This window comes from Rattus norvegicus, chromosome 12 (genome assembly GCF_036323735.1).
Source record: "Rattus norvegicus strain BN/NHsdMcwi chromosome 12, GRCr8, whole genome shotgun sequence".
Lineage (NCBI taxonomy): Eukaryota > Metazoa > Chordata > Mammalia > Rodentia > Muridae > Rattus > Rattus norvegicus.
The window spans coordinates 30,263,489-30,289,045 of NC_086030.1; the positions used below are offsets into that span (position 1 = coordinate 30,263,489).

Consider the following 25,557-nt stretch of genomic DNA (forward strand, 5'->3'; position numbering starts at 1 on the left):
GACTGACTCAGGGAAACTGGCTTGCCAGGTAGCTGCCATTCTCCCAGGTCTAAAGAACTAGGATTTGCAAGGTTTCTATCGGGTAATCCCAGACAACCTTCATAATTAAAGAATGTTCTTTCAGGGGAAATTTTATTTTCCTTCTTCAATCTCATCTGATGCTTCCCACCCCATCACTCATTCAAATTCCGTGCAGGGGTTCTCCTGCCTGCCAGTGTACCTCTGTGAGAGCAGAAGATATTTCATATCACCTAAACCCTTCATTTCTGGAGATGCGGATAGGTTCTGTAATATTAATCTCACCTTTATGTTTTTTCAATTTTTAATAACTCAGAAATATGTATATCTAATACCTCCTTCCCCTGTGCATTTTTGCCTCTTTTAATATCTCCTAACGCCATAAACTATTTTGCCTGGCTGTGTTCTTTTTATCACTACCACCTGCCATAGTTGACTGAGAGCAAATTGCAGGGCCTTCTCTATTAATATGTCTACATTGTCATGGTTATGAAAATCATGATTATAGATGGTTAATAAATGAAAATGGATGACTCTTGCTTAGCTCATTGAGTTTGGCACAGAGAAGTCATCACAAACCACAACTAAATGTCCAAGGATCCTGAAAGGAAGGGAGAAGGGCATGTATAGAGAAGAAAAAAATTACGTGTGTTTTCTACAGATCTCATGCAATTGTACTCTGTGTGTGTGTGTGTGTGTGTGTGTGTGTGTGTGTGTGTGTGTGTTTTGTGTTATGCATATGTGCTCTTTTAAGGGTTCTGGTCTGAAGAGGTCATTGGGTGTAGAACAGCCAGCATTTGAAAGGGTACACATACAAACACCACACACACACACACACACACACACACACACACACACACACACACCTTCCTCATACATAGACATAACCTTCACCTTCCCACACACAATGAACCTGACGTTAGGCTGGCAGCCATGAAGCTCTAGTGGTCTTCCTCTCTCTGCCTTTCACAGCACTGGGGTTACAGGCACACATAAGTATGCTTGCTTTGTATGTGGATTTGAACTGAGATGCCCATGCTGGCACTGCGAATGTTTTCAGCTTCTTAGCCATCTCTCTGGCATGAAGACCCATTTTTTATACCCACTATTAATTGTAGGAAGAAGACTCCTCAACCTGTCTAGAATATTGGCATATGCCATTGCTCTATAAAGTTTCACATTTTGGATGGGTAGATCAAGAGAAGGTTTCTCTGTATAACTTTGGCTGTTACACAACTCGCTTCATAGACCAAGCTGGCATCAAACTCAAAGATCTGATGCTATGGGATTTCAGGTGTATGCCACCATGTCCAGCCATTTTAAGATTTAATTAATCTGTTTGGTAATCCTTTCATTATGAGCTGTGAAAACTGGGCTAGGGATGTGCTCGTTTGATAGAGTGCTTACCTAGTATAAATGGCTCTGACTTTGCCTGTATAAACTATGATTACTGTTTTTCTTTTTTCATTTAAGGTGATGTAAACAGTGGTGTTGTGGTTTGAATGAGGATGACACCCAAAGGTTCATGTTTGAATAATTCCAATTTATTAGAATGATTAGGTAAGGGTTGAGAAGGGTTGACATTGGTGGAGAGGGTGTGTCACACTAAAATTGGGTTTGGGGATTCCAGAATTCCATGCCAAGGCTAGGATTCGTGTCTGTGTCTGTGTCTGTGTCTGTGTCTGTGTCTGTGTCTGTGTCTGTGACTGTGACTGTGATTGTGTCTGTGTCTGTGTCTGTGTCTGTGTCTGTGTCTGTGTCTGTGTCTGTGTCTGTGTCTGTGTCTTTCTGGCTCAAGTGGGCACGTGGCACTGGCATGCTCTGTCACTGTCTGTGTGTGTGTGTGTGTGTGTGTGTGTGTGTGTGTGTGTGCGTGCGCATGCATGTTTCTCTGTCTCTCCCTCTCTCTAAAACTCTAAGCTAGCTACCAATCGAAGGCTTCCTTTATAGGTTTCCTTGGTCAGGGCATCTCATCACAGCAAAAGAACAATAGCTAAGATTAGAGGCAGGTTAGCTTTTAAACATCTAAGAATACCTACTTCTGTCATTGTGCTTACCATGTCGTAATATGTGTCTTTGCACCCTAATGCTGTTGAATCTTTCTTTGACCTGAACGAGTATTGTTTATCCAAATGTGGATGATTCAGAGTTGGGCAGGGGGTGCAGCAGTTAACACACTTGCCACACAAGCATGAGGACTGGAGCTTTGATCCTCAGAGACTCATGTAAATTACAGATAGTCATGGCGGTTCATCCGTAGTTCAGCCCTGAAAGGTGAAAACATGCTATCCCAGAGTAGAGCGAGTAGGCTAACAACACTAGCAGTGTTGATGAGCTCTGAGTTTGATTGAGAGACCTTAGTTCCGTGAATAATGTGGAAGAACAATCGAGGATGATTTTTTTTCAGTCCTCTACATGTGTGTGTGACCACATGCATGTATACCCACATATCTGCAAAAGAATTCAGAAACAATGCATATTATCACACACATACATGCATGCAGAGTGAAAAAAGAAAAATGCTGTATTATCCTTGGACACATACCATTTTTTAAAAAACACAATTTATTCAGTATCACGTTCTGTGTTTCTTGCCTGTGAGACCAGGTTCTAGTAAATACAATCAGATCTCTAAGAGTAGACTGGCTTCTTTGTGCTCGAGACGCCAGAGCTGCCGTTTAAGTTTCCTATGAACGACGGAAGGAAAACCACGGCAGGCTTTTTTAAGAAGCCGGGCTGAGCATATTCTCATCTAAGGTGCTGTGTTTTGTCAGTTGCTTTTCGATAAGTGAAGTTCGTGTAGAGGTCATTTTCTTGGTGTTTTGTATCTTTGTCCATGGAAATGATATTAAAAGGTCACCAGCCACACTTAGAAATGATGAGAAGTAGGGCGGGTGGAACGGCTTAGCAGCTAAGAGCACATCTTGCAGCCGATCCTACCTCAGTTGCTGGCACCCATATTGGGTGGCTCACTGCCCTCTGTCATTCGTGCTATGGGAGGGGGTGTGGGGACAGAAGAGGGGGTCAGTGTTTTCTGGACTCTATTGTCACCTAACTCACATGCTCCCAAGTACCCATAGAGATGAATAATTTAAAATACATTTTTTAAAGGATGAAGAATAGCATTTTTTATAAACAATGAAATACCTTGAATGAATATCTACAGCATTGGTGTTTTCACAGAAATCAGGGCATGTATGTAAGGCCTGACTTGATTACATCTTTTTTTTCCCCCTTTCTGGATTTTGAAAAAAATCCTTGAAGGTGATTTTGTACTTGTCAGTGCATTTTCAAATGTATGGATAATAATGATTGCAGTTATGCCTAGGAGTCACTCTCCATTTAGCTGTGTGGAAGGTACCTTTCCGAACATAATTGAAGCAACAAGCCACTTAACTGTTCACTCCCAGGCTTTGAAGTGATTGTCATTAGTGTTATTTTAAGACATGGTCTCATGTCGCCTAGACTTGCCTCGAACTCAATCTATAGCTGGGATGACCTTAAATCCTCCTGCCTCCACCTTCTCCTCGGATTACAGATATGCACGCTCATTCCTTGCTTACCATATGGTTCTAGGGCTTGAAGCCAGAGCTTCATACATGCTAGTCATACGTGCTCCCAGGTTAAGTATACCCCCAGCCCACGGAGTCTATGTTTCATAAATGAAAATACTGTTTCTCCGGAAAGGCACAGCCTGTAGCCAGTGAGAGAACAGAGACTGGAACAAACGTGAGGACCCAAACTGTAATACTGTTAGAGAAACGTGCTTTCTACAAGATGGGTTCTCTTTATGATGTATGAGCCATGAGATTCAACTTCCATACATGGCTCTTCCATGGCCAGAAGTTCCTTCTCTCTGTTCTGTGTTTTTACTCTTCTGTTCTTAGTTTCTTCAGGCCATTGCTGTGACTGACTGACCCTCTACAGTGAACATCAATCCAATTTCCATTTCAAATTCTTTCCAAATGAAGTCGCCTTAAAAGGTGAATGTCCCTGAGGTACCCATTGGACACTTATACAGTATCCCAAGAACATTTTAATAAAAGTGTAGATGGTAGAACCATGCAGATACCATCTAATGATGAATCTCCTCTCGAGGAAAATTTCCCTTTAATATAGCCAAGACACGGAGCGCTTCCCATCCAAGACCCTTGGGTTCCTTCACCATTACCAGTATGGTGTTTGCTACTGCAGTGGAAACAGAAGTTTTAATGGAAAGTCTATTTGCTTTTATCGTGGTAGGAAAACAGACTGTCTAGACAGCTAAATTCGTATTGTTAATCTGTATCTTAAGGTACAGAATGGACTCTTCAGTTGTCCTCATGAAGTCCTAATGTATGTTGTCCATACAGCAGAATCTAGGGAGAGGGAAAACCTCTGAATTTTGGGGCAGCACCTCAGGGCTCTCTGTGACTCACTGTTGCTTATGACTAAGTTTTGACAGACATGGCCTCTTACCAGCTTTCTTTCCTGCCTGGCCTTTGGTTCTGTTTACCTTGGCTCAACCTTTGGCCCAGCCAAACACCGCAGTGACTGACTGCACTCATGTCAAGTAGCCCGGTCACCTTCCTGAATTATGTCATGGCTCTGAGAACACTGGAGGTAAACCTTGCATGACTAAGGCTCGGTGCATCCTGCCAGATCTGGACAAAGGGAGAGAAAGCCTGGGCACAAGTGCAACCCCTTGACTTTCAATGGTTCTTTCAGGCCCCAAAGGGTGCATGTTGGTCACCATTGCAGGGCAAGAGATGACTGAGGGTATCTATAGAGAAAACTACACCATGTGTTTTAAAAGCTGCATACCATCACTTTCTGGGTCACCTCTGGCTGCCTCACTTGCTGCCTTAGCAAACAGAGGAGCGGCTAAAACCCATGTCAGGCTCCTTGTGAGCATGTAGACTAGTGTGTGTCCACATCTTCATGTGTGTGCATGTTCTTGTCAGGATGGGGGATGGTCCACTATTCACTTTTTTTTTTTAGACAAAGTTGGCCACGTTACCTATGTTCGCTGGCCAGCTAGTCGGGAGACCTGTTTGTCTTTTTCCTCAGTGCTGGTGACCGATGTACTACTACCATACCTAGATATTTTGTACATGGATTCTGAGGATCGCCCGTGTGTTCTCCTGCCTACAGAGCAGGCACTTTATCAATGGATCCATCTCCCCAGCCCCCGTGTGAATTTTATTTTTTATATCTCACATTAATTTGGCTGAGGGTTGCTACAAATCTCCCTCTTGCCTTTCCACAGCTCTGTCAACGACCTGTGTAGTTGGCCCGTGGACTCACCTTGTGCAGTAGAATTTGTTCGGGAACGGAAATAGGAGACAGAAACTTAACAGAACAAAGGGTCCTTTTTTAGGAAAGCTGATCTCTGAGTTTAGTCTGCCTTTCCTGCTCTAGAGGGAATGGCTGGCCCTCAAGACCAGCCCTGCCCAGCTTGTTCCTATGTTTGGCATAAAATTCTCATGGCAAATGCTGGGATTAATGCTGCGGTCGGGCAAGAAGAGTCTTTCATGGTGGCATTTATCTTCTTTCAGACTTCTTTAGATGCAGCTTTTGTAAAAAAAACCTTCTGGTGTGGGTAGCGGTCAGAGGAGCTGGAGTACCAAGACGAGGCTGTCGCTACCAGGAAAGAAGAGCTGAAGCCGCCCGTACAAAAGGAGGCTTTCTTCACTCCTCTGGTCCATGTGGTTAGCATAGAAATAGTTTATTGTGAGAGTCTCTTAGCCACAGGTCTTTCTAAAACATAATTGTACCCTCCAGGGAAACCAAAATAAATACCAGCCTAATAAACTTCAGATTCCCAAAAAATAAGTTATCCGATTGCATTTCTGTAGTTGAAGGAAAACATAAGGGGTTGGCGCGAGTTTCTCGCTCTGCTTTGAATTACTTCCCAAGCTGCCCCGTCACAGCTCAGCCCTAAAATGGAAGAAAATGCCTTATCACTGGAAGGGAAACAACTTGAGGAACGAAGCGCTGTCCTTCAGGAGAGAGGCAGGGGCGAGCTTTCGTCTACAACCTCCGGGTTTCTTAGAGTAAGATGGCTCCCTAAGCAGCTGCTTGTAGCCAGTGTCAATGGCGCTTATCTTGCAGTGGAAGATTCCACACAGGCTTCCCTGAAATTGTCTGTAACATCAGCCCTGAGTCACTCGGTCCTCGAGCCAGTTCACTACCACCTCCTTTGCAATTTTGCTAATCCTTTGGTTCCTGCGTTGGACCCCAGTCGCAGCCTATGCTCTGCCTTCAGCTGTGCAAATGTGGTGTCGTTTCCAGTTTCAGTTCCTCACAGTTGACCAGTTGCGTCTATCTTCTGCCTCCTCAGTCCACTCTGTTGTTACCGTCTTGGCCATTTCTCTTCACCATGGCTACTCCCATGGTGCCTCTGACTAGCCAAGATTACATTTGACTTGCCTACTGTATTATTTTTCTTTTCCTTATGTGTCTGTATGCTTGTGTATAAGAATATTCATCCGGGTGCCCACCAAAGCCAGAAGAAAGCACTGAGCCCCGGGGCTGGAGTCACGGGCAGTTATGAGTCACCTTACGTGAGTGCCGGGATCAGAACTTATGTCCTTTGCAAGAGCAACAAGTACTCCCAACCACAGAGTCATGTCTCCGGCCTCTATTTTATCATTTTCAAATGCACTATTAAATAGTAAGGAAAAAAACCATCATGGCCGTCCTTGAAGAGTAAGAATGTTCCCGGTAGCATTAGATATGTTGTACTTGCAGGTACACCTCCTGTGGTAGTGTCTGGGATAAGGGTCTATGTTTCTTTATAATTTTTCTCACATAGTCAACAAATCATATGTAATGTGTTTATATAATGAAAAACTGACGTCCACCCACTATTCGGTAAGTTGGTTTCGTTTTGGTTTTTGTGTTTGGTTTTGTCTCGTTTTGTTTCTCTGGTTCTCAGTTAATTGTGTATCAGGCAGCCCTCCTGAGCAATAACCCAGTCACTTTCGGTGTAAAATAGGTTGGAGTAAAACTCCCTTTTCTCAAATGTATCCTTCACTTTTAAACAGTGGTGAATGGGTGACTTTTGGTTGTAATTCAGTTGGTGATGGGTGTGACTAGCATGCACAAAAGCCGTGGGTTCAATTCCCAGAGTTACATAAATCGGGAATGGCGGTTCACTCATGGCATACCAACACTTGGAAGCTGGAGATCCGAGGACAGTGAATCCAAGGTTATCCTTGCCTATAAGGTAAATTCAAGGCCAGCCTTGACTATATGAGACCCTGTCCCCACCCCCCCTTTTTTTTTGGAGCATATTCATATGGCATTGGAAACTCAATGCTTACTGAAAGTAGCCTCTGTTTCATGGCATCTCTTGGCCTGTTTGTTTCAGCCATTTAAGCATCAATACAGGCTGTGCCCTTCTCCTGTCAAATGGTGGAGGACAGGATACAGCTGCTGTGAGTCAGGAGCCCGAGTCCACTGTGTCCGTATTTTCATTTGTCAGGAAATGGGAGAGAGATGGGGCCAATGGTTTGATAAATTATATCAAAAAATAGTCCCTTCATGCTAATGGAGTGTGAAGAAGCTGATGTACTGGAGATGATCTATAATATTTCATATTTCTCAGAGGAGAAAAATGATAAACCCGATGATGTGTGATTTATTCATGTTTCATCAGATGAGGGGGGGAAATCTTCATGTCAACTGCCTGCTTCTCACTCCCAGAAGCGGCCATGTGAGGTGTGTGCAGGGACCGGAGGCTAGGGTTGTTTTGAGAAATTCTCCTGATTAAGCCCCACCCACCCTGGCAGAAGGTTTGGAGAGCGTAATTATGCCAGCGTCCACGCCATTTCATCGCTGCTCTTTTATGGCTCTCCAGCGCCAGGTGACAAATGTGTTAATTATTACATTTCTGATCCAGAACTCTTCTGGCCTCTCCCTTCCCTCCTGGCTTTGGCCTTTAGTCATTCCCAGCAGCTCAGCCCTGGACAGCGGTAACTTCTGCAATCAAAGAGCTGCTCTCTGGAAGCCGCCACGCTGAGAAGGACATGGCTATCAGGCCTGCTGTGTGCAGACTCTAGCCACAGGGGACCTGGTTAATTCCCTTTCCTCTTCCTTCAGCCCATCACCCTTTGGGTCAAGTGCTGCTCAGAGCCTGAAGCTCTTCTGGCTTCTTTAATAACTGAAAATGGCGCCCCTGACTGGGCCATTTCACTCAAAATAGCCCCCTGGAGGAGGCTGGGAACAGAGGTTGTCTTAGGCAGAGAGATTTAACAGGTAGAAATGTCATTCCTCCTTTTGTCCTTCGCATTTCCTTTCTTTCCCCCTTTTCTTCCTTTACCATCCCTTTCCCTTGACCACCACCTACACTTCCTTCCCTGACTCTAACCCTTTCCTAACCCCCGCTGTGCCTAGTTTCCCAGTATCCCTGTTAATAATGTGCTGATTTTGCTGGTGAGATGACACAGTGTAGATTCTAAAAATCTTGAGACTGATCTTTCCAAAGAAAGCAATCTCCATTATCAGAATGCTTTTAGCCACCCTGTCCTAGTTTAGACCTTCGGTTGCTGTGATGAAATCCTGTGCCAAAGCAACGTGAGGAGGAAAAGGGTTTGTTTCGCTCACACTTCTATATTACTGTTCATCGCTGAAGGAAGTCAGGCAGGAAACTGAACGCAGGAGCTGAGACAGAGGCCATAGAGGGAGGGGTGGTGCTTACTAACTTGCTCAGCCTGTTTTCTTATAGAACCCTGGACTCCCAAGCCTATGGATGTACCATTCTATGAGAAGGGCCTGACCCCTTCAATCACTTCTTCAGAAAATGCCCTACAGCTGGATCTCATAGAGGCCATTTTCTCAATTGATGTTCCGTTCTTTCAGATAACTAACTTTGGTCAAGTTGGCACAAAGCTAGCCAGGACACACCCATCATAAGGAAACATGGATGTGGTTCAGGTCTGCTGGAGTTTAGTGGGAGGGCCTTAAGGTCTCGTGACATTCTTGTGAGTGGCCATTGTATTCTGTCAAGGTGAATCAGGCCAATAAATAAATCATCAAGACTGCTCACTGCCCCATTCTATCTATGGCTGAAGACTGCATTCAGTTCCTTCAAGTTTGATATGTTTTCCTTAGATGGTATCATGGGCCATTTCAGGAAATGACCTTTGCCCCGTATAGACTGATTTCAGGTCTTTCCCATACTTATGTCCCTTGAACTCCCTGTGTAAATGCTGTTTCTTATATCTCTGTTTTTAAATGGCAAGGTAACAGGCGTGTGCCCACATGGCAGTCAAACTTGGGGCTTTCTCACAGTAAGGCAGCTCTGTATCAAGTGAGTGCCTGGACTTTTTCTTTTAACTCAGAACAAGATGTTAGGTCAGTAGTCCTACAGATGGTTTAGAAGGTGGGAGCGGAAACTTGGTCCCCATGCATGAACAAGTGGTCTTAGCCACTTAGCCATCTCTCCAGCCTCTCATTAGAAATGTCTTAAAGAAAAATAGTAAAACAGGTATCTTACTGAAGTTTCTTATTGATCTAAAGTTTACGTCTGCTCATAAACAAGTTTGTTGTTTAAGGACATAACAGAGAAAAGCAAACAAGCAAACCCTTTTCTGTATCCATCTTGGATTGGTGGTTTTGAGGCCTTTGTATTCCAAAACAGATCAGCAAGATAATAAGACACGAGTTCACTTAATAAATTCCACGTGAAGAGGGAAACCTAAAGAGGCATCCTTATGTGTTAATTCATTTTGAAACAGGGTCTTATGTTGCGATGCAAGACCTTGAACTTCTGAACCTTCTACTTTCAACTCCCAGATAAGATGATTGACATCTGTCAATTACCACATTTATTTGTACAGTGCTGGCGACCGAACCTAGGGCTTCATGAATACTAGAAGAACCGCTAAGTAACTTCCCCAATGTAGACATGTCAGTCTGATGGAAGGAAGACAGTCTTGGGGAAATGTAGATAGACAATGGGGGTATGATCTACTTTCGGTGATGTGGCAAAACCTATTTGGTCCTTGGGTCTTTCCTGTGATCATTTCTCTTTTGAGTCTCTTTTGGGGACAGGCCTTTCCTCGTGGCTTGTTCACAAGAGGGTCTCATGTCTGCTTCATTGACAGTTCAGAAAATTGTCTTTAGGCTTTATGATTTGCTGCATAGAGGGTTGGGAGTGGAGAACATCACAGAGCTTTTCCTGCCGCTGTTATTTCTGTGTGAAGGTGATGCATTTTAGGGGTCTGGTAGCATTGCCCTAAGTTCTGTCTGTTTAAACACATTGAGTTCTCTGCCTCAGACCCCAGATATCAGGTAATTTAATTGCTCCATTTCTCAATGACCTCATAAGGGAAGTTTAGTGGCATTAAAAGCGTTCAATAATGAATGCGTAAGTACTGGTTTTGAACAGTGTCCTTTAAAGAGCACTGTATTTAACTTGTACTTGTAGGAATTGCATCGAAAAGGTCTTTAATTAGAAGACTTCATTTTCTCAGTTGCTCTTTGTGGGAACCACCTTCCCTGATTGTAGCCAAGCCCTCTTCTAAAATAAAAAATAAAAAACTCCCATGGCAAGAATCGGTCCACAGAATGGCACGATTGAGCCAGGCCAGCTACATCCTGATCACACAGTGATGTTTACATTCATTGTCTGTCTTCCTGACTAGAGCAGAAGAAGATGGCTGCCCCGGCCAGTCTCCTGCTTGTACCTTGTTCTAAGAATAGACTTGACATTGTCTTTATATATAGGCATCTGCGAGTGATTGAATACATGTGGGAAACAAGGAATCTGAACATGAAATTCTTCTGTTAGACGAGACAGGATTTTTGTTGTATTAAAAGATTTGAGGCTTCTTTAAGTCTCTCACTCTTTTGATCCAAAGCCGTTCTGAAGCATAGAAGAAATTCCCTCTCACTGATCTGCTGGTGACAGAGAAGAAGGACCTGGCGGCTTTGTCTTTTCTGAAGTCAGAACTGCGTCCCCTGAGGGAACCTGGAAGTTCCTTTTCTCGACAATATTAATTTTTCTTTTCTTTTTCAATTGAGGTGGATGATTCTAGACTGGATGCTTTGATTCAGTGCTTTCTTTTCAAGCCAGCATTTGGCATAATCTACACTCAGGTCAGAAATAGGAATTTAGTTGTAATCCATACGTAGCTGTGAGAGAGAATTGCCACTGATTTAAGTATTCAGTTAGTATTCATGGACATTGAAGTGCATTAGCAAAAAAACCTGTGTGGGTGTGTTTGCATGCGTGTGTGCACACCCCTGTCCCCTATTTACAGGCCAGAAGAAGGCTCGGATCTCCTAGACCTGGAGTTGCATGTGGTTGTGATTTTCTAAGTTTTAATAACCTTGAGTCAAACCTGCACCATGTTAGCACTTTAGAGCCTTTCCCCGTGAGGAAACGGAAGCAGGCAGAATTGATTGATAGGAATGATATATGAAATCTGCATTGTTCTTGAAATAATGTCAGAGCTAAAGCAGAATGGCACTCACCCACCCCGCTTGCCAACTCAGGAATACTGTGAGATTGTCAGACTTATGCTTAGAGCAAACAAGGAAGGAGCATTGTAGAAACCATTTGAAACTTCACGTGCAGAATGCAGTCAGGTAGGCCTGTCATCCCTGTTACTTGGGAGGCAGAGGCAGGAAGACTACTCGTCCAAGGCCAGCCTTGGCAATTGTATGAGACTTTGTCTCGGACAAGCAAATGATCTCTCATCTAGTTTTAAAGGATTTCCAAAAACAATATGGGTTAATGATAATGCTTAAATACAATTTAAAAATTGGGCATAGATGGTGGTAAAAGGTAATTTGTATTTGGCGCTGGCTTGACCATTGTAGAACCGCGTTTCCATTGTGGTGTGGTGGTACATGCCTGTAACCTCAGCGCTGAGATGGTAGAGGCAGGATGATCGGAAGGTCTAGCTCATTCTGCATCATATAGTAAATTTGAGGCTACTCTGGGCTGTATGGTATCAAGAAAATTCCAAAAAAAAAAAAAAAAAAAAAGAGAGAGAGAAAAATTCCCAGTATTTAGAGACTACTTTCTGTTTAAGGTAAAGAGTGCTTTCTGTTATAGCCTTTCTAGCTCTCGTCAGTTTCTGGGAAACTGGGTATTGGTTGTCACATCATGGGGTTTGTATTGATCCCTCACCACCATTCCTGTATACAGAGTTAGCTACTCACTTATTCCAAACCCATGGTGCAGTAATGGTGACCATTGTCAGCCCGCACTGAGCCTGCATCGTTCTTGTAACTATTTATCCTCAGAGCAGACATTTGAATGTGCTCCTTTGTCCCTAATCTCTGGGTTTGGAAACTGAGGCAGCAGGAGCGAAGTAACCTCTGTAAATCTGAATCCAAACTGAAATGTTCGAGCTCTGTCAGCTGTATATCTGTTTCCCACCCTATTTTATCCCTTCACCCACCATTTCCCACCCTACTCCCCTCACCCACACCTCTCTCCCCTTCTCTCTCTACCTCTTTATCTCTCCCTCTCCTTCCTCCCTCCTTTCTGCTTTCCCTCTCTCACTTCTCTCCTTCTCCTCCTCCTTTTCCTTCTCTCCACACCTACTCTGTAGACCATATGTAAATGGACTGAGAGCAGTTCCACAAGCCTTGAATTAGAATACTTTGCTGAAAAGTAGCCCTGCTCCAAGTTTGTTTTTCAGGCACAGGCAGAGTGGGTTGTAGTCAAAGATTCGTTTGGGCAAATTTTGTCCTCTAGCAAAGAAGCCATCTTTTAAAAAGAACAAAGTTCAGTAGAGTAGGACAGTTACTCCATCCTTGGTCCTCTCCCTAGGAACCTTTGTCACAGTCAGCGTTCGTACTCCTAGTATTTAAAACTCCTGAGCTGGCATTTTGTTTTTGTTTTTTTAATTTTTTTTTCCGTCAGTAGATTTTTCTGTCAATTCCAGATACCCAAGAATCAATAATGAATACAATCGTAAGAGGAAAAATTGGAAGTCAGGTAGGGCCTCATGGCCTTGTGGGCGCACAACAAAGAAAGGGAGTTGTTTAGGCGTGGCCTGGGTCACCAGAAGCCTGAAGAAGATCTGTTATTGCTATTGCTGTCATTCCTCTTGCCAGCCCGGTTATCTAAGACTTAAGTACATCAAACACATGCTTATAAATCCAGATTCTTAATAAACAATTACTATCAAAACCCTGAGAATTAATCGAAGTGGTGACAGGGCTCGCATTCGCTTCCTCCTCCCGTACCGTTCATTAGTAACGATAATACTCTGACAATTATTGAGAGCGTGCACGGGGCTTGCTATGAATATGCATATCTACCATGAATATGAAAGTGAACCCAGATGACAATCATTGAATGCCTATTCCAGCGCTTGCTAAGTGCTTCTGTACGAGAGAAATGTTTGTCAGCGGAGGTGGTATTTCCCCGTGCAGCGCGTACGTACCCTCGTTAATGTAGGATTTATGATTTTATTATACTGATGCTGCTGGAGGGAGAGCCTGGCTCCACAGCCCGGGTTCTTCGAAAGGAAGACAGCTGCGAAGGCCCAAGGTGCTAACAAGGTTGGCAGTGTCTTAGGATTTGAGCAGGAGATGGGATGGTTAATTTCATTGTCAACTTAATTAGATTTGAATGTGTCACTTAGGAGACACAGTTCTTGCGTGTCTGTGAGGGTTTTTCCAGAGGTTTTCCTGGAAGAAGAGGACCCACCTTGAACATCACGTGTTTGTACAATCCCATGGATGGGGTAAGGTTCAAGCTCAATAGACAGGGGCAAAGGAGGAGGCTTGGCAAGCTCCAGCATTTCCTGTCTACTTCTTGGACGGCCGAAGTGTGAGGTCCCAGACCATGTGTTCTTCCTGCTCTCCCGACTTCACCTGGTCTTTACCATGGTGGCGAGCACTGAGTCTTTAGAGCACAGAGCCGAAATCAACTCCTATTCTCACGCTCCATCTTCTGCTGTCTCCTAGAAGTGTGTTTCATTTTTAGGTCTGTGTCTATGCATGTCTGTGGGTTTGGGTGTGGCTGTTAGGTGCTTATGAGTGTGGATACCTCCAAGAGACAGCATCAGCTCCCTTGGATCTAGAGTTGCAGGTGACTGACATGGGTCCTAGGAACCCAGCTCAAACACTTCAGAAGAATGGCAAGTGTTTGTAACCACCGAGCCATCTTCCCAACCAGCAGCGTGTAAGTCATTTACTACATACTTGTTCACATGGATGTGAAACAGACGAATGCCTTCTTTATGTATAAAGAACATTTGGAAAGATGTAAACTGCTGACCCAATGGGGAAATGGCCTTAGTTGCATTGGAACTTCACTGAGTTGCTCCCAGACCATCTATAATCTACTGCCCACCAGCTGGGAATTTGTAAGACCCGTTCTGTTTGACTACACCATGTGCTTAAAATGATGGGAGCAATGACTGGTGTCCCTTAAGCTTCCTTGACAGTGTTTATCAAAAATTCAGTCTTGACATCTTATAAATATGTGTCTCGTGCCCTACTGTTAGGGGATTTTATTATATGCCTGTGCCAGTTAGTGGAAATAACCAATAAATTGGTTACCTTTGTTAGTTATTCGTCTATATGTTTGGGTATGCATTTGTCTTTGTCTATAGGAAAGGTATCTTTACGAGAATTTGAGTAACATGTCTGAGAGAATGCAAGAATCATGCTGGAACCACCAGAATTGCTGGCCACTAGTGATAGTCAGATAACACAGTAGCATGTTGTAAAGATAATTTTCTGTGGTCGGAGGGGCGCTGACTATACAGGCTTGTCCATTATCCCTCCGAAGAATGGGCCTCTAAGTGACTGTGGTGATTATGATTAGGTGACAATGAATCAAAATGATATAAATAAACTATAAAGATTATATGATGTCCATCTGTGTCACACCAGCATTGTCAGGCAAAAAATGGGCAGATCCTGGGAACTAGGTGGCCATCCATCTATCTAAAACAGAGAGCTCCCAATTTCCTGTAAGACCTATCCTCACAGTTGAGGGGACCACTTATATCCTGCTCTGACCTTTCCATGCATACACACACCTGGATACTCAAGTACACATGTGCACTCACACACACAGACAAACACACACACGCAGCATGTGTGTGCTTGCTCAATTGTAACAGACATCATAAAAACAGGAATAGTGAATACTATGGCCAACACTTGATGAAGAAGGAAAAAAGAAAACAAGAAAGAGGAGGACAAGAGGGACTGGGCTTTGCTGTGCAGAAGTGTACCTCCCACGGTGACCTTGAATCCCAGCAATGCAGTAGTTTATAGACCCATTTAGAGAGAAGCATTCCTGTTTAATGAAAGAATAGGTTTCAGTCTTTTTTCCATGACTCTTGACTTGGTACAAAGGAAGACAGCCAAGGACATATCTCATGTGTCACGGGCGTTTTGAAGGCTAATGAGTATAGCTGGCCTGTATTTTAGTTTACATACAAATGAGTGTAGACATCTATGTGGTATGGAACCACACATATGAAGTGTTGGCACTGAACACTTAACTTTCTCTGGTATCCTTGTAGCTCTGTTCCCTCATTTTTTTGAGGTTCTGTGTGAAAGTCCTGGTGAGGACTGTATATAGATCAAGTGAGCTGTCAAGGGCCATGCACTTTTGAAGCTCTCTTTTCGATATGAAGAAATTGGCAGTTCTGAACATTGAAGTGCCTGGTCAGAGTTCCTTAGATATCAGAGGGTCTCCTTCAGAAGGAGTTGAGGAAGTTCTCTTGGGACCCCCTTGCTGAGTTCTCTGGAGAAGGTTGGTATGAGAAGAACAAGCTTGGTCCCTCCTCCTTTCTATCTGCCTATGGACGTGCTCTTTTGCAGCTGTTTGAGCTCTGACTACTACACCATTTGCAGTAATGCCTACAGCAGAGGCCATGTCCATGGGGCGGTTAGCCTCTAAAACCATGACGTAAATAAAGCTTCTTTTCTTCAAGACCTAATCTCCCTTCAGCTTTTTAATACAATAATGCACACACTAATACCCGATACATATATGGCCTAAGCTGTTACCTTTATTCCTTGAAAAATATTGGCCATCGTCTCCTACGTCTTGTCAGTCTGGCGGTATTTTTAGCTAATAATGGCAAAGCCATTTGTAGACAAGGGTGTGCTATCTGGAATGCATTCTTTGGCCTGGAGTGTGTTACTTGTGGTTTGAGGTCTCTCATGTAAGAATGGCTCAGGATGGTTGCTTAATATCCATCAGAATGCCCATGTTGTAACATTTACACACACACACACACACACACACACACACACACACACACACACACACACACACACACAGCGCTAGAGTATGGAAGTCCGAGGACAACCTGTGGACCTGTGGGAGTCATTTCTGTCCTTCCACCGTGTTCACCACGTTAGTCCTAGGGATGGATCCTAGGTTGTCCAGCTTGGCAGTGATCATCTTTCCACCTTAGATCCCTTTGGAGTCTAAGAGGCAACTGAGGGAGGTGTTAACAATACAAATAAACGTTACCATGAGAAGCCCTTCTGTTCCCTTTGGCTTTCCTCTCTGGTCCTGTTCCCTTTTCCTCTTCTATCCCATACTTGAGGCTCTAGTCAAAGATAGCTTAATCAGCATTGACTGGCATTTACTCAAATTAAACCCTTTACGAGATAATGCCTGCTAGGATATAGTTTGCCAAGGTGGGTGTTTGAATGGAACAAGAAATATGAAACATTAAGGAATAAAGAGGGGGTACTCTCGTTTTTTTTTCTATAATATGATAATTAGTATAACGCTGTCTTTTCCCTGCCAGTTGGCGCCTCTCCTCTCCCAGCAGCTGTTTTGCATTCTTTAATTGTCTCTTGCCTACTCAGCTATTGTAGAAATATCCTCACTGCTGCACTTTTGCTGAGACACATTGGGATAGTGAGAGTCTTGACAGCACAGGCTGGAGTGGGCTGAGTTCTAATTTTTGTATTCTAATAACAGGATTTCCCTGTGTAATATTTTTCTAACTCTCTCCAGGGCCGATTACTCTAAGCAGGGACATCTGGTAAACCCTTGAGTTGCCAGTTTTATTGCTTGTCATTGTTTCGGTTCTTTCTCCCTGGGAGATGTAAACAAAGGTCCCAAAGATAAAACAAAGTACCATTCTATCTAATTTTACCCTAGGGAACCAATGATTTTATCGGACTTCTTAGCAGAGTGTAGGTAAGGAGATACTGATAGGGGTGGGCTGACCCCAAAGTGGCCACCCTTAAAAGGTTTTTACTCAGCATGGATGATGGATCCCCATAGCTGTGTAGATAGAACTTCCAGTTAACTTTCCCCAGCCTCTGGTTCTCTAGCTCCTCCTGTATGTAACCAGGACGGCCACATAGAGTTAGAATTTTATAAAGATGGCTGAAAATTGGCCAGAATCTGAGGAAATGTGATCGGTCAAGAAGCCTGCTATTGACAGATTTTAACAAGCCAGCATGCGTTTTCCCTGGGTGACCCCATTTTAAAACATTTTTCTTTTTCCTGATATGTGAATTGTCTTTAAGCTTACATTACATTTTTAGTGTTACCAGCGACTCCAGCTTCCTATAGAATTTGTTCTGTACAGGATTTTCTAATCTCCTTGCAATGGTCAGAATAAAGGTGAGCTTTGCAACCACAGTTGTATAGAACATGTACCCATGTCATACTTTGTGTAGCTTTTCATGTTTTTGGTTAAAAATATTGATGTGATGTGTAATTTTAACTGAATCACATGCGATGGTGATTTAATGGATGTAGGAGGACTCAGCCCACTGTGGACTGCACCATTCCCTAGGCAAGGGAGTCACGGACGGTGTCAGTGGACAAGTCAAGGTTAACACAAGCAAGCAGGTGAGCATATAGCCATTCATTTCTTTTCTCCTGCCAGTATGACATCATCAGATACCTCAAGCTCCTGCTTATCTCCCTGCTCTGATGAATGGTAACTTGGAGTTATGAGCTAAACTAAACTCTTTCTTTCTTGAAGTTGCCTTGTCAAGGTATTTTATGACAGTGAGAAAAGTGTAATGAGGGCCAACTGTAAAATCTAAGAACAGTGTAAGTAAAGTGTAACTGAAATGAATGTTTCCTGGTTCCAGAGTTCTCTGTACAGTGTGTTTTTCAAACACTGAACTTAAGTATAATGTACCAAGGATGCTTAGGAAGCTCTGTTAACACTGCATTTTGATATTTATGACACAATGGCACAGTATATGTGCTGGTCAGGTAATGCGATTGACTACTCTCCAGAAGAGGCAAACCCAAGGGATGCAAGTGGACATCTCTGTTTATATACCAGAATGGCAGTTTTTTTTCCTATCCTATTTTCTAGGCATGTGTTGCAAAAATCAACTCTCGTATAGTTGAGAACCAAGTGCCTTGGTTTATTAAATTATAATATTAGTGGCAAGTTTTTTCCAATCAGTAACTATTTTAGTTCAGCTAGTTTAATTTTATAGACTGTGTATTCATATTTATATGTAAGTGTGTGTGTGTGTGTGTGTGTGTGTGTGTGTGTGCGCGCGCGCGTGAGTACACATGTGTATGAGGCACAAAAAAAGTCATTGATAATACTTGGATTTGAAACTAATTCCTTACCTTAACTGTTAAGTCATCTGATGTCGCAAATCCTGAGTTCTACATCACTGTGTCTCCCTCATAAAAGAAAAACTAGACCAGTGAAGCCTTACCCTAAGTCTGCTTAAAAAGATCTGGTGAAAATATCTTAAAGTGCTCAGTAATAGTGCTGGGAGAGATGGCTCAACATTTAAGTCCTATTTACAGAGACCAACGTTCAATCCTCCTACACTCAAGATGCCTGGCTCAGAAATGCCTATAACTGCTGCTCCCCAAGTACATGGACACACACAGGGAAAAACACACACACACACACACACACACACACACACACACACACACAAATAAAATAAATGTAAAAGTACCAAATCATAGCTTATTAAAATACCAGGTGTTGTTCTTTCCCTCTACAAGACAGCCTCTTCTTATTGATAGCATGGGGTGGGGAGCATCCCTGTCCTTAATAAAGTTTATTGAGAAATGTATGAATTCAGTGCGTGCTTTCTAATTCCGACAAACAGAATATTGATTTTTGAGTGTGCGGCTGCAAATGCTCGAAATGAAAGTTTCATGGCCTTTCTTCCCAGTCACTTGCGATAAACCTTGAGCAAACAAAGTCTGTATTTAATAGCAGCCTAATTGGAAAGTTACACTAACTTAGCACAGATGCTGAAAGTGAGAAGCTGCAAAGAGAGACCGCAGTACTCAACCAGACATAGCATAAAAGCTGCCACCTTACCAAGCTCCCCGAGATGAACCAGGGACCTTAAGGAGGCTCTGGCACTAATTACCTTTAGCATGTTTAAACTCTAATTTCTCACTTGTCAGCAAAAGGGGGGGAACTCCTTACTGGTGGGGATATGTCACACAGCAAGTTGTGAAAACTAAGAGGCGTGAAGGAACCCTTCAGACCCCACCTCCACCAAGACTGCTGAGGTTTTAAAAAGACAGGCAGATGCAGCTGTACTTCAGAGAGTGGCATGGGGTGGGGAAGAGAGAGGGTGGAGAAGGGAGGCTCTTGACATTCATTCTCATTTTTCTTCTTTGCGTTCAGGCCCTCAGGCAATGGCAGGCAAGGCCTGAGTTTAAAGAAAGCAGCCCTCGGATAGATAGTAACGGTAGTCAGGAAAGCTAGTATGAGCAAACGCTGGGACCGTCACCAGCCCTATCGATGAGAACATGGTGGTCCTCACAGCTAGGCACCCGTGAGTTTTCCTCATTCATCGGGGGACCAAGCCTGGCTGTATCCAGACCTCAGAGGATCAAGTAGTATATAGTGAGTCTTTGTCAGTGCCGCATCCTCCCACAACTGTGTACTTGCACTTTTCCATGGGGGGAAACTGCTTTGAAAGCAATAGTTAAATATATCTGAGCTTCTCTATGCTTATATATAATAAATGTTGTGAGTGAATGAGGAAAAGGTGCAGGCAGATTTGTATTATATGGTGTGTGCGTGTGTGTGTGTGTGTGTGTGTGCGTGTGTGTGTGTGTGCGCGCGTGTGCATGCATATTCCCCCCGCATGTTCACATAAGGGGTTGATGCTGGGTGGCTCTCTCAGTTAATGTCTATCTCACTGTACAGTTTCAGTTACCTGTACTGGCACTTTATGCACGGGATGACTAGACAACAAGTTCTCTTCTTCCACTATACGAGTTTTGAGGATTGCTCTCAGAACCTCAGGTTTGCCAATAGGAACCCTTACGTGTTGAGCCGTGTTGCTTGTCCATCCACTTCAGTTTTTATGTGTGACTTGGTCTCTCCCTGAGGCTGGAGCATGTATTCAGCCATTGTGTTTGTCCAGGAAGTTCCAGCAATCCTCCCGTCTCTGCCTCCCTAGGTCACTTTTGTGACTCTATTTTTAGAGGTGCTAGCTATTCATTCCAGGTTCCCATGTTCATACCTTTGTCCCAGGCCTCCGGAGTTGGCCCTTAAGCTTGAGTCCTATTCGAGGCTGATGTGAGCTTGCAGTGCACCTAGCACAGTGCATACTGTATTGAATGCTCTCTCCTACCCAGTAGGTAGCACCCTTATTTTACAAGTTTCCTCCCTCATTCGGCAGTTTTAAAGAGATGAACTCAGTCCCCGAAATACACCCAGTAGCCACAGACTGGGACTTAAGAACAATCTGACTTCAGAGCCCAAGTCATGAGCATTTTACCCAAAAATTCGATTGTAAGGCTCCATTAAACCCTATAGAGGGCACTGTTCAGATGAAACTCGCCCCTTAGCACTATCTGACACTGTGATGAAGCTGGCAGGCACCAGGCCCTGATCCTGCAGACAGGTTCGCCTCTGGGGAAGAGAGTGCAGTGAATCGTGTAACCTGCTGTCAGGGTTATTTAAATCTCAGACCCAGCCTAGAATTTACCTTAATCATCTTTTATCATGTTCTCAAATAGTTTTACAATTTCTCTGTTCTCAGTGCAGAATTTTACATAATGAATTCAGTTCTTGGGCGTCCTCCTCTCTCTTCTAGTATCTAAAGCTCTTTCTCCTGCTTTGCCCTTGATTTAATAAGCTCCTTGACTGTCCTACAGAACGCTGGTACAGGTTATAGCCTGGGTAAATGGTAAGCGTGATCGGACAGAAGGATGTTTCCATAGTCTTTTTCCCCCACTCCTTATACCTTTGAAATAAGCTATGGCCCGAGTTTAGTCCAGAAATACTGAAATTGTTGAAGATTATATCCTAGTTTAGAGTTTGTTCTGTGATTAAAAGCACCCTGGTAAAAAGTGACCCAGGGAGGATAGTATTTATTTAGGCTCCCAATTCCAGGTCACCATCTATCGTGGTGGGGACGGCACAGCCGTAGAAGCTGGATGCAGCTAATCATATCACATTCCCACTCAACAGCTGAGAGAAATGTATGTATTCATCCTCAGCTAGCTCTCTCCACTCTTATCTACATCCCAAAGCCAGAGACCATGGGCCACAGTGGCCTGGATCTCCTCACAGGTGATAAGGCGATTAGACAACTCCTTATAGACCTGCCTCAGCTCATCTGTCTAGAGAGCCCTTCATCGAAACCTCCTCCTTGGTTAATCTCAACTGTAAGAAGGTGGTCAGTTAAAACTACCCATTATAGAAGGTCTAAAGTCTGGTCAAGGTCAAGGTGAGGCCCTGGAGTGTGTGTACTGAGGACTAGAGTGATGGTCTTAGAGATTCCTCATTTGTTAATTCTTTCAAGAATATGGGAACTTCATTAGCACATGGACCCAGATATTTTCCCTCCCGACACCTGGAGCTAAATGTCAAAAGTGTGTCTTCTGGGTTTTGGCCTTAAGAAGAAAACCTCTTGATGTTAGCTAGCTTTGACACCTGCTCATATAAATGCCGCCAGTTCTTCCTCATATTGTAGAGGGAAGCTTGATACCTCTGTTTTGGGGGTTGTATCCCCGCGTCTGTGTTTTCTTGAAGTTCCCATTTTCGTATGCCTCTGCAAAATGGCAGGATGACTGTCCTAAAGTAACTGCTACTTCTGGAAGAAGTTTGAATGCAGAATGGTAGAAGTTTTTACGAAGGCCATGTTCCCCTAGGGCTTTAATTATTGGGAAAAGATCAATTAGACATGATCGTTAACGTGAGTGCTGAATATAAGAAGAAGACGGGCCGCCGATAGTGTTCGCCTGCGTGGGAAAGTTAAATGGGCGCTCTGATACAGTAATGTCTTGGAAATCAGAATCATTTTCAACACTGAAACCCAAGTCAGAACAGAAGTAAACCCACGCAAAATGATGGGAGAAAACTGGAGAATTCTTAAAAGTTTGTCTTTAACCTGTCACAACCTATCCCAAAGTCTTCCTCCCTCCCTCCCTCCCTCCCTCCCTCCCTCCCTCCCTTCCTGCCTTCCTTCAATTCTTGCCTTCCTACTGTACTTTCTATCCCAAAATATTCTCTGGGCAGTCAATTTCCGAAGTCTTTCGAGGAGTCTGTCTGCCTGCCTGTTAACTACTGCAAAGTATGCGGGTTCCTGCTATTCAGTGCTGCCCACAGAAATAAGGAAACCTCTTGTTGCCATTATGTGGATAAAAGAAACACCTGAATTGGATTAATGAGGCAGCGTCGCTCTTAAGTAAGACAGTCCTGAGGCGTAATGGAGCTGTGGCGGCAGGACTCATCATCAGGCCCGTTCATCACTGTTGCCCCCCCACCCCCACCCCAATTTGTCTGCAGCAAAGGTGCAGAGTGAGAGAAGAGCGAGCCCTGACATATTTGCAGGCGGGAATCACAGCCTGTTAGGTACAAGCAATGAAACTGAGGCAGCTTAGGGACTCCATTAAGTACACAGTGTTTAGGCATCCCCCATCCCTAGGTAGCAGGTACGCTGTTGAGGAGGGCGTTACACAATAAAATAATTGGGCTTGGGAAATCAACGGAGCTTCCATGGCCTCACATCTCCTTGTCGGGGACCAGGGGAAGGGCGTACACTCCCCAACACATACATACACTTTTAGCATAAAAGCTACAAGGAATGGAACGGTAGGAAGTTTCTCACCGAATAGATGGGCTGCCAGTATATTTTGAATACTAAATACAATGGATGTAATTAAATTTTGTGCAGCTCAGGAAGGATTCAGGGCACATCATGGTCTCGTACACCTTGTTGCTCTCTAGTCTTCTGGGTCTTTGGTTGGAGCAGCTGAATAGAAATAATTGAGATCTGATTAGTTACGGCAGAGTCTACAGGGATGTGTGTGTATGTATTGCTATGCACAGACTAGGTCCTTAAGTACAACAGCCTTCCGTGGGTTCCACTGCACAGGAATGAGTTAAAATATGCAGTGCGGATAAGTTTGACTTCCTCCAGGAGGCTTTCAGAATCAAACTTCTTTTTTCATGGTCCTCCATTGATTACAACCAATAGCTCAGGTGTCTGGGTGAAGTTTCCTATTTATCTTTTGAGGTCAGCAAATCTGCTAGGATAACAGATTAAAGGTCCTCATAGTTCTTGTATTCTCACCTCGGGAGGTTGTATGTTATTTTAGTTATGTGTATGCCTTTGTGTGTTTGTAAACGTGTACGTGACTGCAGTTAGATGTTAAGGCCCCTGGAGCTCGAGTTATGAACTGCCTGGTCTGACATGGGGGTTGGGAACTGAACCTCTCTCTCCTTCGTGAGAGTGTCTAGAGCTCTTAGCTGGTGAATTGACTGTGCTGCTCTCTCATGAGGTTGACGTTTTTAAGTGTGCAGCTCAGTTGGTAGACTACTTGTGTCTGACATGTCAATTGGGTGTGATGGTGTGTATCTGTAATCCCATCACTCTGGAGGATGAGAAGTGCGGCGTTATGCTCAACTATAGAGAGGGCGTGAGACTAGCATGTGCTATATTAGACCCTGTCTCAAAAAGAATAAAAGGTTTTCTTTACACTTAGCATATGTGAAGTAGTCATTATGACTGATACACTGAGTGAAGGATAAAAGAATACCATGTTGGAAATTAATACGCTTCTATGTGACATGACTTAAGGTAACTCTTTTTGTGTACCTAAAGAGACATGCTCATACACATTTGTTCCACGGGGGACAGAACCTATTTTGTTTGCTGTTTGTTGTGTTACCCCTTCTTTGTACATCAGTTCTCACATAAAAATTAGAGCAGAGGGATATGTAATTGAAAATTCTTCTATTTGGCACACATATATGCACCCGTTATTTTTACTTGTTGCGCCACTGTGCTAATGCTAGGGTTTTTTTTTTTTTTTTCATTTTTGTATATGTACTAACTTATGTACATTGGTCCATATTTACACACATGCACAGATGTACACACATGCGCAAATACCAGTTATTATTATGCTGCTTTTCACTAGTTATTTTCTAAACACTTTCTGCTAATTGATAGAAAATGACGACACCCCTGGTCTCATCCTGTAAGAGAATAGTACTGCAGTTTGAACAAACCTAAGCTTTCCCCGTTACAGTTTTGGAATTATTAATGGGCTTTCTTAGTTAACTCTTCAGGGGAAACTTGTGCTCAGCTAGTGCCAGATGACTTGCCTGGATGTTTGGAGGACTGTGGGGTGGAGAGACCTAGTGTAGTCCCTTAGCAGCTCTATGAAACACATGAGTCGAGGAACACAGCCAGCTTCTTTCATAGGAATCCATTCTGCTTCGTCTTTACTTTGTCTGTGGTGGGGACGCAAAAAGAGTAGAGAGGGGTGAGAAGGCAAAAAAAAAAAAAAAAAATAGGTTGCTCTGTACAATAGGAGAAACACCCAGGGTTAGCTTAGTCGTAAAAGATTTAAAGGTTTGTATTTAAGTTACATACATGTATGTGTGTGTGCTGATGGGTGGGTATGTGCATTTGAGTGTAAATGCCCTCAGAGTCGCATCCCCTGAAGCTGGGCTTACACCTGGTTGCAGACCACCTCAGTTGGGTACTAGAAAGCCATTCAGTTCCTCCTGTAGAGGAGCAAGCCATCTTTCCAGCCTAATTGCCTTCTGAGTTAACAAGAATGAGCTGCTACTTGTGCTAGTTTTCACCTGAATCTTTAGGAAATCGAAGGTCAGTTATCTTAAGTGACGTCTCCAAGGCCAAAGAGATGTGTCCTGACGTTTTGAACTCGAACCTTTTCCTGGATCATACCAGGCAGCACAGGCAACTGTGTTCTTGTTAGCTGTATCAGGGAAGACTTCTTGAGTGAGGTGGCTTCTACGCTGGGTTTTAAACACTATAAAATTGAACTGGATATCTGCTAGAGGAAGAATTGGAGTATTAGGTTCAGTATAATGAACCTTAAAGGCCATCTGTTCTGGACCCCTAATTTGCAGAGGAGAAACCTGGGATCTAGGAAGTTAGGCGACTTGCTGTTGGACATATGGTTAATTAATTGGCTTTAGAGCTGTTCTCCTGGGTCCCTTGACCAGTGTTATTTCACCACCATTATGCACACCGGCTTTCGTTCAGATGGTTTTTCATGACTACTGCCTACTGTCATTTCCTAATGTATTTCACAGTTGGAAATGCAGACTTTCTTGTGTATCTATGTGGGTAGATATTAGTTAGGACAGACTT

At 43.5% G+C, this 25,557-nt stretch overlaps 1 protein-coding gene and 1 long non-coding RNA gene across 10 annotated transcripts in view; one reads left to right on the forward strand and one right to left on the reverse strand.

Annotated features, from left to right (window-relative positions):
- The window catches only part of LOC134481283 (uncharacterized), a 29,095-nt gene extending 5,914 nt beyond the window's left edge, over positions 1-23,181 (reverse strand). Inside the window, exon 1 of the long non-coding RNA XR_010056752.1 lies at positions 23,038-23,181. This is a non-coding gene — a long non-coding RNA (uncharacterized LOC134481283). The remainder of the gene's footprint in view (positions 1-23,037) is intronic.
- Positions 1-25,557, forward strand: part of Auts2 (activator of transcription and developmental regulator AUTS2) — a 1,091,249-nt gene that overhangs the window by 524,351 nt on the left and 541,341 nt on the right.